At 46.1% G+C, this 13,021-nt stretch overlaps 1 long non-coding RNA gene across 2 annotated transcripts in view; it reads right to left on the bottom strand.

Annotated features, from left to right (window-relative positions):
- LOC146786125 (uncharacterized) overlaps positions 1–13,021 on the bottom strand; it is an 82,312-nt gene that overhangs the window by 54,934 nt on the left and 14,357 nt on the right. The gene's annotated exons all lie outside the window — the stretch shown is intronic.

The raw sequence follows: 13,021 nt of genomic DNA, 5'->3' as shown, positions 1-13,021 counted from the left end.
GATATACCGCGACAGGTTTCTAGTGATGGGTGAAATGGCTCCTTCCTCAGTATGTGAATCATGTTTATTTAATATAGCACTCTCAAAGAAACAATCATTTAAAGTCAAGCTCCTCTATCGTCCTCCTGCACCTGGGGGAGATTTTTGGGACAATCTTGGGTTCCTCTTAGAGGCCACTGCCTGTTAAAGAAGTTTCACCTTATTAGGTGATATTAATTTCCACTTAGATCTTATTTCTGATAAGGATACAGTAACCCTCCTGGACATATTAGGATCATTAGGGCTCACATAAAAAATCAAAACAGCCACTCATTTAGCTGGACACACCCTAGACGGTTTGTTTACCAATAATGAGCTGACCACTTTAAAGGAGGTTCTTCCTTTAGCTTGGTCTGACCATCACGCCATATTATTTGAGATAAATGTGTTGGAACGACCTTCCTATATCAGGCCACGTCTTCCCAAGCAGCTTCACTCCTGGAAAAACATTATTAGTTCTATCCTCAAACAACAGCTAATTAACACCCAACCTGTGCCTTTTCCTGACACAGAGCATGCCTCCCACAGCTACACAGATTGGCTTCAAGCCGCCTTCTCTTGATTAGTCCCATATAAGAAAGTCTCTGAAAACAGGAAAACTCCATCTGCCCCGTGGTTTTCCGAAGCTCTTAGATTTGTAAAACAGCAATGTAGGAGACAAGAAAGACGCTGGCGGTTGCACTACGATCCCAAATAGACAACATGCTATAAGCAGGCTTTGGCTCAATATAAACGTCTCCTAATGAAGGAAAAAAGTGATTATTTTACACAGAAAAAATAATCCGCACATGATTCCACTAAACAACTGTTTCAGGTGGTGTCTAAACTTGTGTCACCAATAGATAATCATTCTAACATTGCCACACAAGCTTTCTGCGACTCTCTAGCCCAGTGTTTTCAGGCAAAAGTAAACAAAATTTACCCTAAGTTTGAAGCTTCCTCCTCTGCGAGACTCTATGCACTTCGGGCAAGGAGAGGCCCGAAGCCTGCACTTTCACGGAATTCTCTCCGGTCACTAATGAACAAATGGCCACTATGGTGAGCAAGGCTAAGTCTGAGTCACTGACCCATGCCCCCCGTCGGTCATGAAACTTATCCCGGACCTAATAGCCGCAAATTTGGAAGCCAACTTTAACCCCTTCGGCGCCACGCCCTTTCCCCCTCCTGTGCCGGGCGTTGCATACGCGGGTGGGGTTCATGACGAGATAGTCTCGTAATGGGCACAGCGCGACCGTGCTCCATGACGAGACTATCTTGTCATGGGCACAGAAGAGGTTAATACTATGTTTATTTCAGGAGTCTTTCTGGCTCAGTGTAAGAAGGCCTCCATTCTTCCATTGCTGAAGAAACCAAACTTAGACTCAACAGATCCCAATAATTACTGACCTATCATGCCTCTCCCTCTACCTTCTAAACTCATTGAAAACGTGATGAATAGTCAGCTCACACAGTATATTCAAGATAACCCAGTTGCTGGATGAAACACAATTTGGTTTCAGATCCGGCCATAGCACCAAGACAGCGCGGATCAAAACCACCGAGGAGATAAGGGTCGCACTCGACAGAGGTGGAGCGGCTGCACTTATTCTTCTCGATTTATCAGCTGCTTTTGATACGTTTGACCACGGGACGTTGACCAACCATATCACCACCTTAGGCATCAAGAAGAGGGCTAAATCCCTGTTGATATCTTTCCTGACTGATCGAGCACAATCATTAACTCTGGGCAGTTTCGAATCAGCCACTTTCTCTCTTCTCTGTGGGGTTCCAAAGGGTTCATCTATCAGTCCCACACTGTTCAATATTTTTGTTACAGAGATGGCACTTTTAGTCAAATCCTTTGACCTGGCATTAACCTCCTATGCTGATGATACCCAAATAGTTATGTCCCTTTTCAAAAATGGTTTAGATGCATTGGTCACCTTTCATAATGGTATGCTGGCAATTAGTTCATAGATGTCTAGACACTGCCTCAAACTAAACTCTAATAAACCTGAGGTGATTGTGTTTGGAACTTACTCCCTGCCTGGTCCTCTAGCTGGTAGCATAGCCGGAAGAACTGGGATCTCCTCCCATTCCAGCAGCTAAGGCATACAATGTGGGTGTTATAATAGATGACAAATTTAACTACAAACTCCAAGTCAACTCTTTGGTCTCTTCCTGTTTTTATCTGCTTAGAATGATTTAAAAAACTCTTTCCATTTATTCCGGTAGAGGCAGGAAAGACAATCACAGCATTAGTCCTTTCTAAATTGGATTACTGCAACAGTTTATTCATTAATACTCAGGAAAAAAAACTCAATAAGCTTCAAATGGTGCAGAATGCGGCTGCGAGGATTCTCTCTGGGACCCCTATATTTTATTTGGTAACTAAAGTAATACAGCAGTTGCATTGGCTGCCAGTTAGAAGCCAAACAAAATGTAAGGATCTGTGTATAGCCTTTAAGGGGCTTCACAACATAGACCCAGGGTTTCTGAAACATCCCTTGTGGATATACACTTCTGGCAGACAATTGCGATCGCTAGGACCGAACCTTTTGACTATGCCTAGAATCTACAGAGGTAGAAGCTTCGTGGTTGGAACTGCCAAGCTTTGGAACATCTTGCCCTCCTGAATCAGAGCTCTCCGCACCCTCATCTCTTTTAGAAAACAGCTACAAGGTTGGCTCTTCAATAACTAGGCTTTTCCTACTTAGGAATATAGTGCCAAGACACTCAAGGGTATATATGCGCTTTACAAATTGTATTAACATAACATAACACAGAACCAAGTCAGTCATTGACAACTAATTATCAATTTACAATGACATTACTAACCCATTGTAGTCATTTCACCCTTAATCCCCTGGAAACAGCTATACTTATCCAACATGGAGGTTTCAGTACATCGTGGGAGGATAAGAAAATTATGACCAAAAATTGGGAGAGATAATCCTCACCTCCGTGTCCTTAATAGAATTGAAACCTTCCTTTGCGATAGCTAGGAAACTTTATATTCTATGTCAGGACCAGAGGCTCAGATTATGCTAGTTCAAAGCTGATTGGCCACCAGAAAAGCCATGCCTGTGATAGGCTTGAAGTAGAATGCCTTAAAAGTGGAGTCTGAGGATCAATACGCTGCTCTGACGATGTCCTCAAGATGACTCCTGTAGGAGAAAGCTCCCGAAGCCATAGCTTCCTTGGTGGAATGAGCGCCGAAGGCCGCAGAATCAATACCTGCTTCCTGAAGCACCCATTTCACCCAACAGGCAATCGTGGTGGCAGATACTTGTTTGAAAGGCTTCTTGAATGAGAGAAAAAGTTGTGACACACCTGGAGGTCGATATTCTTCAGTCATGGATTCATATGCTCTGAGGCATCACACCACACACAATTTTGGGTGACACGGAGAGGCTGGTTAATCGACCAACCTGCCATTCGACTTTGTTAGTTGAGCAATTGTGACACTCTCTCCAGGGTGAACATACATGAAGTGACTTCCAGAGCACGAACACCTGACACTCGTTTACACGAGATGAGACAAAGTAGTACCACTAGCTTACCTGTTAGCTCCTTACAGGAAAGGTAGGAATTATCTTACCATGATTACAGTAGTCTTAGCACCACATTAACATCCCCTTAATCTACATACCAGTGGATGCTCTCCTACCAGGACCTCATGTATGGGCATGTGGCCTGCCTAAATTGCAGATCTACTCACATTAATTGAGTAGTAAGCCAAACCTTTGTTGACCAATTCCGACAAGTAGTTGACTACGTGTACTACATCTGACCTCACGGGATCCAAACCCCATTTCAAACACCAGCGTGATCACTTTCTTCATGTAGATCTATATTGTTTGACTGTAGATTCTGCCCGCGCTTTTCTGATAAGGGAGGAAACCCTCACCAAAAGGCCCGGGTATCCCAATGCCCCAGTAATCTTCCAACCTATGAGTTTGAGTGTACTCTCCTGAACCAGAGGGTGCAAGTCACCATGAGAGCTTGTCAGCAGGCGGGGAGTTAGGGAAAGTTGGATTGGAAAATCCATAGAAAGGTCCAGAAGAACTAGATACCAAACTTGAGACTTCCAACACGGAGTCACCAAGATCACTTCTGCCTTCTGCTGCTGGACCAGTGAAGTGAACCTGGCTGTCATGGAGAACAGGGGAAACACATATCCCTGAAACTGGCTCCAGTCTTGCAGGAAGGCATCCGTTGCTTCTGCGAGAGGATCCAGATGCCAGCAGTAAAACCGAGGAATCTGGTAGTTGAGACGTAACGCAAGGAAGTCAACTTGACATGGACCCCACCGAGTCACCAGGCTCTGAAATATAGAGGGGTCCAGCTTCCAGGCACTGAAGTCCTGTAGGTGTCTGGAATGCCAGTCCACCGTCTGATTGAGCTTCCCTGGCAGGTATTCCACTATGACTGACAGCTTGCGTACCAAGCAATAATTCCAGAAATCTTTGGCCAAGTCTGCCAATAACTTGGATCTTGTGCCCTCTAACCGATTGCTATGTCTCACCGCAGAGATTTTGTCCATCTTCAATAAGATGGCGCAGGATACTTTGTTGGCCGCAAGGTTCCGAAACGGAAAGGATCTGGCCACAAGTTCCAGACAGTTGATATGCAGAGACTCCTCATGCTACGACCAGTGACCGCCTGTGGTGATATCTCAACAACGGGCGCTCCAACCTTGTCAACTGGTGTCTAATTTGATTACCAGATCCAGGGCCGACCTGAAGATGGCTCTCTTGTTCCAGGTCTGCATATGTTTGAGCCACCAGTGAAGCTCTGTGCGTACTTCCTGGGAAAGGGAGATCTGCTGAGTGTACATGAGGCCTTGATGTAGATACTGCGTCTTCAGGTGTTGTAAAGATCCAGGCTAAGTGGCGTAGGGAATTTTTTTCTCTCACCAGAGTTCATTGCAGCTCCCTGTGATTCAAACAAATCTTCTGTTGGGGTAACCTGTGACATTGTTGTAACGTATCGATCTCGAAACCCAGGAAAGTCATTTGTTGTTCTTGCACTCATTCTGATTTCTGTTCGTTCAGGATGAAACTTGGATCTTGCAATAAGGCTTGATTCATCCGGAGCTGAGAGAGTAAGATCGACGTCTCCTGGCACACTATGAGGCATACGCCCCTTGCCCGGAGCCATTCCCTGACGGCCCTCGACACCTTGGTGAGGTACCAAGGCGCTGAAGACAGACGGAACGGCAGACAGGTGAACATGTATATGTGTCCGTCCCACTGAAACTGTAGAAACTGTCTGTGGGGAGGAAATATCGGTACTGTCAGGTAGGCGTCGTTTAGATCAATCCGTACCATCCAATCATAATAGTAATAATAATAATAATACAGCCATTTATAGAGCGCGAACAGCTACCTCCGAGGCCATGTTTTTGCTGCTTTCCTGAATTGCATTTCACCGCCAATCTGGCGCAAGGCGTTGGGCAGGGGATTCCATATCCTGGATGCCTCGTACACGAAGGATCTGCCACCTAACCGAGCTTTCTTAACTCGGGGGGGGGGGGATGCAAAGCGGGTTCTGGGAGTTAGACCTCAGAGATCGAGTCTGCTTGTACTCTCCTAATCTCCGCTTCAGGTAGCTGGGGCATGATCTATGTACCGCCCAAAAAGCTAGAGTTAAGGCCATAAATGTAATTCTATTGGCTACCAGTAACCAATGTAGCTCTTTGATGTGCGGAGAGATATGCTGCCGAAATGGGACTCGTCTGATTAATCTTGCAGCCACATTTTGAATCATTTGTAGTTTCTTTACCAGATAAGCCGGAAGACCCAAATAGAGGCCATCGGCATAGTCTAGGCGGAACGTAACTGTGGCATGGACTACTACCAGATGACAGTTCTCGGGCAGTAGGTGTATGAACTTTCACAGGTTTCGCAGACTGCTGAAACAGGCAGCTGTCACCTGCTGAATTTGGGCCGAAAAGGATAGATCAGTCTGCCATTTTACTCCCAAATTTTTGGCGCTGCCGGCCGGGACGGGTGGGGGGCCCATTTCCTCTGGCTACCAGAGATCTGCAGCAGGGGACTGGTCTTTGCCAAAGAACATCACTTCCGTTTTGTCAGCATTCAACTAGAGTTTGTTGTTGTTCATCCAGTGAGCAACGTCTCCCAGACAACCCTTAAAGCTCCAAAAAGAATCTTCTGACTGATCCTTAAAGGGGAATACCAACTGGGTGTCGTCAGCGTAGGAAATCGCTTTCACCCCCTAGTTGGCTATGGGAGCAAATAAGGGGGCCAAATATATGTTGAATCGCAATGGGCTTAAGGCCGACCCCTGTGGTACCTCACACCATAGGTGTTTACGGTCAGACTGATATGGTTGTAGAGCCACCCTCTTGGTAACAAACGTCTCTGAGAAGGTGAACTCCTTCCATTTTGAAGTGGCGATACACCATCCATTGGTTGAAGTCTCAAAAATTGACCACTGGCCTGAATCCCTTGTCTTCTTTTCAATTAGAAAGATATTGCTCAGGAAACCCTTAGGGTGAAGGACCAAATAAACGATGGCCCCTTTGTGTAGAAGATCATGCACCGCTCTGTTTACCACCTGTATTCCCTCCTGTGAGAAAACTAGAGGATGTGGTCATGGAATTTGGTATGGTGTCCCGTGGAACTCTATATGAAAACATGTCACAGTTTGTAGTACCCATTTTATAATGGACGCCCACTTGTGGCTGAACTATTGCAGTCTTCCCCCCACCTCTTGTAGGAAAAAAGGGGTATTCCTTGCCGGTGGATCGACCAGGTGCGTTGCTGGGTCCACGGAAGTTGCCCTTTCCGCTGCTTCCTCTGACATGGCCTCCCGAGGTATAGAACCCTCTGAACTTCCTCTTGTTCTGCCATTGCATAGAGCGCTTCGTCTGGAGTTTATGGGATTGGAGTTCTATGAACGGCCGGCCCCCCAGACATTTACTGGCTGAAGACCTTTTTAATAGATTGCTGGACCCTGTCTAAAGAGAAGGTGTTGACAAAATGGACAATTTTTTCATAAAAGGTAGACCCCCGTTTGCCATGGGTGCCTCTGTGGTGGCCAACTCGCCCAGTTTGGGCTCAATCTTGATCAACACTTTGTTGATAGTGGGCAGTTCGCATTTCCAAGAAAACATAGGGCTCTCTGCACCCATCCCGAAAAGATCACTTGGTCAATCATGTGGCCTGTGTCCCTGGCATCTTTCGCCATGTCCAATATTTTGGTTAGCAGCCCCAGCACATCCAAGACAGACCTTATCTTGCCAGGACTGCCAGGAGTGGTCCAACCCCTTCTTAGGCTCTTTGATTAATTTTGTAATGAACGTTGTTATTCTGGGGTTCGAGCCACTTTATTCACCAGGGATGGCCGAGACAGTCTGTCTTTAGGCGACTGCGGACCTCTTGGTCCATATGTTTCTTAATCTGCTGGCCATGTAAGACGCCATGGCAGGCGCCGGTATCCAATCCACCGAGCGGAGGTGGTATATATCCTCAGGGTTAAGCATACCTGAGATATCTGCTGAGTCATGACTCTGAGGAACATCCAGCCGTGGCTTCTTGGCGCCACCTTCCGGTCACCCGGGTCTGCTCGCACCAGGCTCATCGTCTGAGTCCCGATCTGGGTTATTAGTGTCGTCCCCAGTATAAGCATTTGCCCCTCTTTTGGGACAGGAATCATCCTTGGGGGTATTGCCTGGCTGAGAATTTTCTCGTGCCTTTTTGATCATCCAGGCATCGCTTAAAAAAAGGCCTGGCGCAACCTTTCAAAGGCATCTGAAGAGGTGTCGGTCTTAGGAGATCTGGCTTTGCCTTTACCCTTGGAGGACACTTTTGCACCAGTAGGGGGTTCCCTCCAGTCTTTCTATGATGAGTGTACCACACTGCGCCTGACAGTGAGCTCTATTATGCTGCAGCTCAAAGGTTCCAGAGCCGAGGAAACTGCCCTCTCCAGGGATGCATCAATAGCAACCACCAATTCCACGTGGATGGAGAGCAGTGAGTGCTCCTCCTCCACGGACTCCCAAGCATCAAACTCACCTGCCATGGTGTTCAAGGGAAATAAGTGGCAATGATATAATGAACACAAGACAATTCCTAGACTGGGGACAGGTGTTTGAATGATAGCCAAATATCACTTGTATGGGCCAAGGCTTGCTTGTTGCCTTAAAGCCTTAGGATGCACTGCCCAATAATCAACAGCTGCTCCACGGATGAACCGCTACACTGGAGTCAAAGAACAAAGGGAAAACCCTGTGGACGAAGCAAGAGGAATATACAAGTTTATTTGCCTCAGGTGTGCGCTGGAAATAACAGTCTGATTCTTTTTGAAGGGAAACTGCTAGACACGCCTGACGTGTGACGAGGAATGCGTAAAGGGAAAAACCCTTCCTTCCTTCAAGACATGTGCTTGTGCCATGGACATGGACATGGCGGAAGATGCTAAGGCATCGGTTTCTCTAGTGTCTCCTGTGTCCTTATCCAGTTGGGCCCAATGAGCTATAATTTTCCTTGGGTAGGCCAATTGTACAATCTCAATGAAGTGGCGCAGGTTGCTCCAGATTAAAATTGATCCAAAAATGGGGGAGCTGTCGACCTCAGAGGGAGGCCGTATAACCCAGGGCAATCTTTTTGGGGAGGCATTCATTTGTGAATTAGGAAAGTTTGTTAATACTTTCAATTTGTTGGACAAGGCCCAAACATCAATTAAATGCATTTTCACCCCGTGTTTTTACTGGTCGCGGTAGGGGGCGCTCGTCTGACCACATCTTTCCATCAAGCCTCCACCAGAGGGACAGACTCCCTCCATGGCCAGTGGCAGGATTCCTCAAGATTCGGGAACTTTGACCCTACAAGATCCCACCCCCGTCGTCAGGGTGCTGGAGATGGTTCCAGGAGCAATGGCACCTACAGTAATTCTCAAGGTGAGAGTACAATGCTCAGAGGGTTTAAAAGTTGGGGTCGTTTAGTACACTTTTTGCCAATTTGGGTGGTTATCTCATCAGATCTGTGGGTCCTCCAAACAGTGAAAGGTTTGCAGATAGAGTTTTATGGTGTACCAGTTCAACCACACAAACCGAAACCACTCTGACCCGAACAGGACTGACCGTGGAGTTCAGCACCACAGAACCACGGTTCCTGGCCCTTATCAAGGAGGCCTGTTCAATTGCATTATTTTGCGCATGCAAAACTTTGACAACTAACACTACGAGCATACTGAAGCAAGCTCACATTTCTCTTATGAAAATACATGGGATCTAAGGATCATCTCTCCCCACCGATTACACACTCTTCATCGCCCTGAAGAAGTTCATTATCTAATGAACAAAACGCGTTGGCTGGAACATTTTATTGTTGGATGACATTGAAAATAAAGGATTTATTGATACAACGAAACAAGTCAACATGAATGATTGAGAATATCACTTGAGTAGTGCACCACTCCAACTTTGGTTTAGTTCTCTCTCTGCCTGGCAGCTGGCACCCAACGACGACAGGTGCAGGAGTTGTATGTGCACACTGACTTGAACTACCTTTGGATAAATTTACAAGGGAATACAGCAGGTAAGTGCGGTTACTGTGGTCCGCCGTTGCTCGCCTTCTCCCATTTCACACAAACCAAAAGCCCTGTTTTTTTCACAGGAGCCGGCAAACCTGGTAGCTCAGAAAATCACATAGCTCTTGAAAAAGGGCGAGATTGTCCAGACTACACTGCATCTCAGAGGTTTTCTCAGCAACCTCTTCCTGGTGGAGAAGGCAGACCGAGGTCAACGTCCAGTTATTAATCTAAAAGAGTTCAACGAGTGACTCAACTACTGCCACTTCAAGATGGAAGGAATCCATCATCTCCTCAGAGATCTTTTGCAAGTGGCCGACTGGATGGTTCACCTGGATCTGAAGGACGCCTATTTAACAATATCCATCTTTCCTCCTCACAGGCGCTTTTTACAATTCCAGTGGAAAGCTCAAGTATTCAAGTTTGCATCTCTTCCTTTCTGTCTACCTTCCACTCCTTGGTATTTTACCAAGGTGTTGAAGCCAGCGGTCGAGCACTTGCAAGCCTGGGGTGTACTGCTGATCGTCTACCTGGGCGACATTCTGATCCTGGATCCATGCCCAGTATGGGTGGTTGAACACTTGCAGATGACTGTTGATCTTCTTGAGTCTCCAGGATTTGTGATCAACAAGAAGTCCTCTCTCATCCTATCCCAATCTTTGCAGTTCCTGGAGTTTTTGATAGATTCAGTTAAGGCTACTCTTGGCCTTCCTTCCCACAAATTGGCCAAGATAAGACATAAATTGAAGAGAGCACTGCCCAAACCACAGATTTCGCTACACCAGCTGGCACATATTATGGCACTCCTCTCATCCTCCATACAGGCCATCTTCCCAGGCCCCTCCATTATCGAGCATTTCAATGGTTAAAGACTTCCCATCTTTCGCTGGGTCTTACTTATTACCAGTTGGTTCCCCTCTTGATCGAGGCGAAGGAGGAACTGCACTTGTGGATTTTTGGCTCCCTGCCTGATCTGGTGATAGTCAGATGCCAGCGGCTCAGGTTGGGGGAGCACGTTGCAGGGCCTTTGCTACAGGCAGAAAGTTGTCTTCCGCAGAACAAACACTCCACATCAACTGCCTGGAACTAATGGAACGTTCCTTTGCAGTCAGGTGTTGGACCAAGGGAAAGGTCCAGTGCTCGGTCCTCCTCAAGATGCACAATGTGGCGGCAGTGAGTCATGCCAACCACTTCGGGGTAACAAGGTCAAAGAGTCTGTTGGACCTGGCGCAACCCCTATGGACTTATTGCCTGGCCAACCGGATTTCAGTATCCACAGAACACCTTCCAGGGAAATCCAGTCAGGTGGCAGATTGTCATTCCTGACATTGGCAAGATGTCAGCCTATGGAAGCTTCACGGCAGGGTGTTTCGGCAGCTCCAGAACAGATGGGGCCCTTTCTCGATAGACCTGTTTGCATCTTGGCTGGACTTCCAGTTGGACAGGTATTGCAGCTGGCACCCGCACCTCAATGCGGTGGCTACAGACACGTTTCTCCAGGATTGGAGCACAGAAGCGGGGTACGCGTCCCCTTCGTTTGCAATGATAATGAGGTTATCCACACAGGTACAGAGGCAGCGGGCGGATCTGACAGTGACCACCCCGTCTGGAGGTCTCAAGTTTGGTTTCCAGCTCGGATGGAACATTCTTCGGATTCTGCAATCCCTCTACCCCTGTTTCCTGATCTCCTCCGGGATCCCCTGCGCAACCCGCATCACCTGGTCCTAGCAGGATCTCTGTGTCTTATGGCCTGTAGGATTACAGGGAACGCTGGAAAGTCCCAGGCATTTCACGAGAGACTGCCTCTCTGCTCGCCAGGCCTGGCGTACAGCACTAACAAGCGATACTGTTTTACCTGGTCTCAATGGTTGGATTGGTGTTTAAAGGTGGCAGGTGGATCCCTTGGGGTCAGACGTTGTCCACATAGGGAATTTCCTGGCATCTTTGGCATCGGAGGGTCTGGCCTATAGGTCGATAAAACGTTCCGCTCTGCTATCATGGTGGTCCATTTGCCGGTGGATGGCCACCTGGTCACAGGTGTGTTAAATGTATGAAATAACACCAAAAAGGCATTTTACACCATACGACTTAACAATGCTTTATTGCTTTTATGAAGTCATACAATCATTGCCTGCAACATGCGGTCATTTATACACTCACATGAGTAAGCCACTACCTTTTTAACAAGGGCTGGTGCACATATAACACACGTTGATGCAGAGCCTATATAAATTGACCTCCGCACACCATAGAGGTCTTAATTCATTTAAACCCTCAGGTGCTTTATAAGAATAAAAGAACACCAAATCTGCATTTTACACTGTAGAATTAACAACACTTTATTGCTTTTATGAAGTCTCGCAATCTATGCCTGTTGTGGTCTTTTTCAGGCAATTAACATTATTATTTTTGGGTCATACCATGATGCAAAGTCATGTCCACCGATCAGTTTCACATATCACTATATTTCATTATAGTCTTTATGGCTTTGGATCATAACGCCTTATTCCAAAATATGAGAAGATTTACTTTTCTTACTTTTCCATGCCGATATGTGTGACGTCATATGTACACCAATTGTAGTACGCTGTTACCAACAGCACACACGTGCAAGTAGCTTGAAATGCAGCCACATTCAATTTAGGATTATTGCCCCTCATTAAGGTCTACTGGAAAGTATAAAAACTCACGCCACACTAAGATTCGGGGCGAGAGGGACCAGGAGCATTTCTGCATCAGACTGCTCTATTGGAGGTAAGTATTCAGGCTCCTAAATCCGCGGCTGTCATAGAACCTTTTCCGATATACACCTTGTCTTCTCTTTGTCCTCTCTTCACCCCCAGGCTCTAGCACCCCAGTCTTTGTTCTCTTGTGTCTCATGGGGTAATGTGAACCCCGTTGCAAAAGTAATTACTCTTTTATGCTATTTTTTAACCTTTGATAAGGTAATTACCTTTTCATGCTGTTGTAGATCTTCACAAACCTTTTCAAATGCACATGTTTTCTAACTGTTAATATACAATTCATTGGTGCACTAAATACACAATAACAAGTTACTTATGAACACAAACAGTGCCTGGATTTATGCTGATACCGCCTACATAAGGCTACAAACGCATACCGGTCTTCTAATAGTTAATATACTATTCTTTGGTGCACTCAAAACACCATAGCAGGTAACTTTTGAACACAAAGAGTGCCCATATTTAAGGGCTGAAGCACTATTTTTCAGTTTCTCTTATTTTTGTATTTCTTTTCAACAAGTCACACATGCTAAAACATATAAGTACATATCACTAACTGTGATTTTCAATAAATTTTCCATTTTGTGTCACACTGGGTGTATTGGGAATCAGTTCACAATAACATTTTCTGTTATTAATTTTTCTGATTCCCTTACAGTTATGGTCCAAAATCTGCACCTAGCCAATCGTGAGTGGAAGGT

Source organism: Triturus cristatus, chromosome 11, assembly GCF_964204655.1.
Source record: "Triturus cristatus chromosome 11, aTriCri1.1, whole genome shotgun sequence".
NCBI classification, from domain to species: Eukaryota; Metazoa; Chordata; class Amphibia; order Caudata; family Salamandridae; genus Triturus; species Triturus cristatus.
Note: the sequence above shows the minus strand (reverse complement) of the source record. Positions and strands in the feature narration are given on the sequence as shown.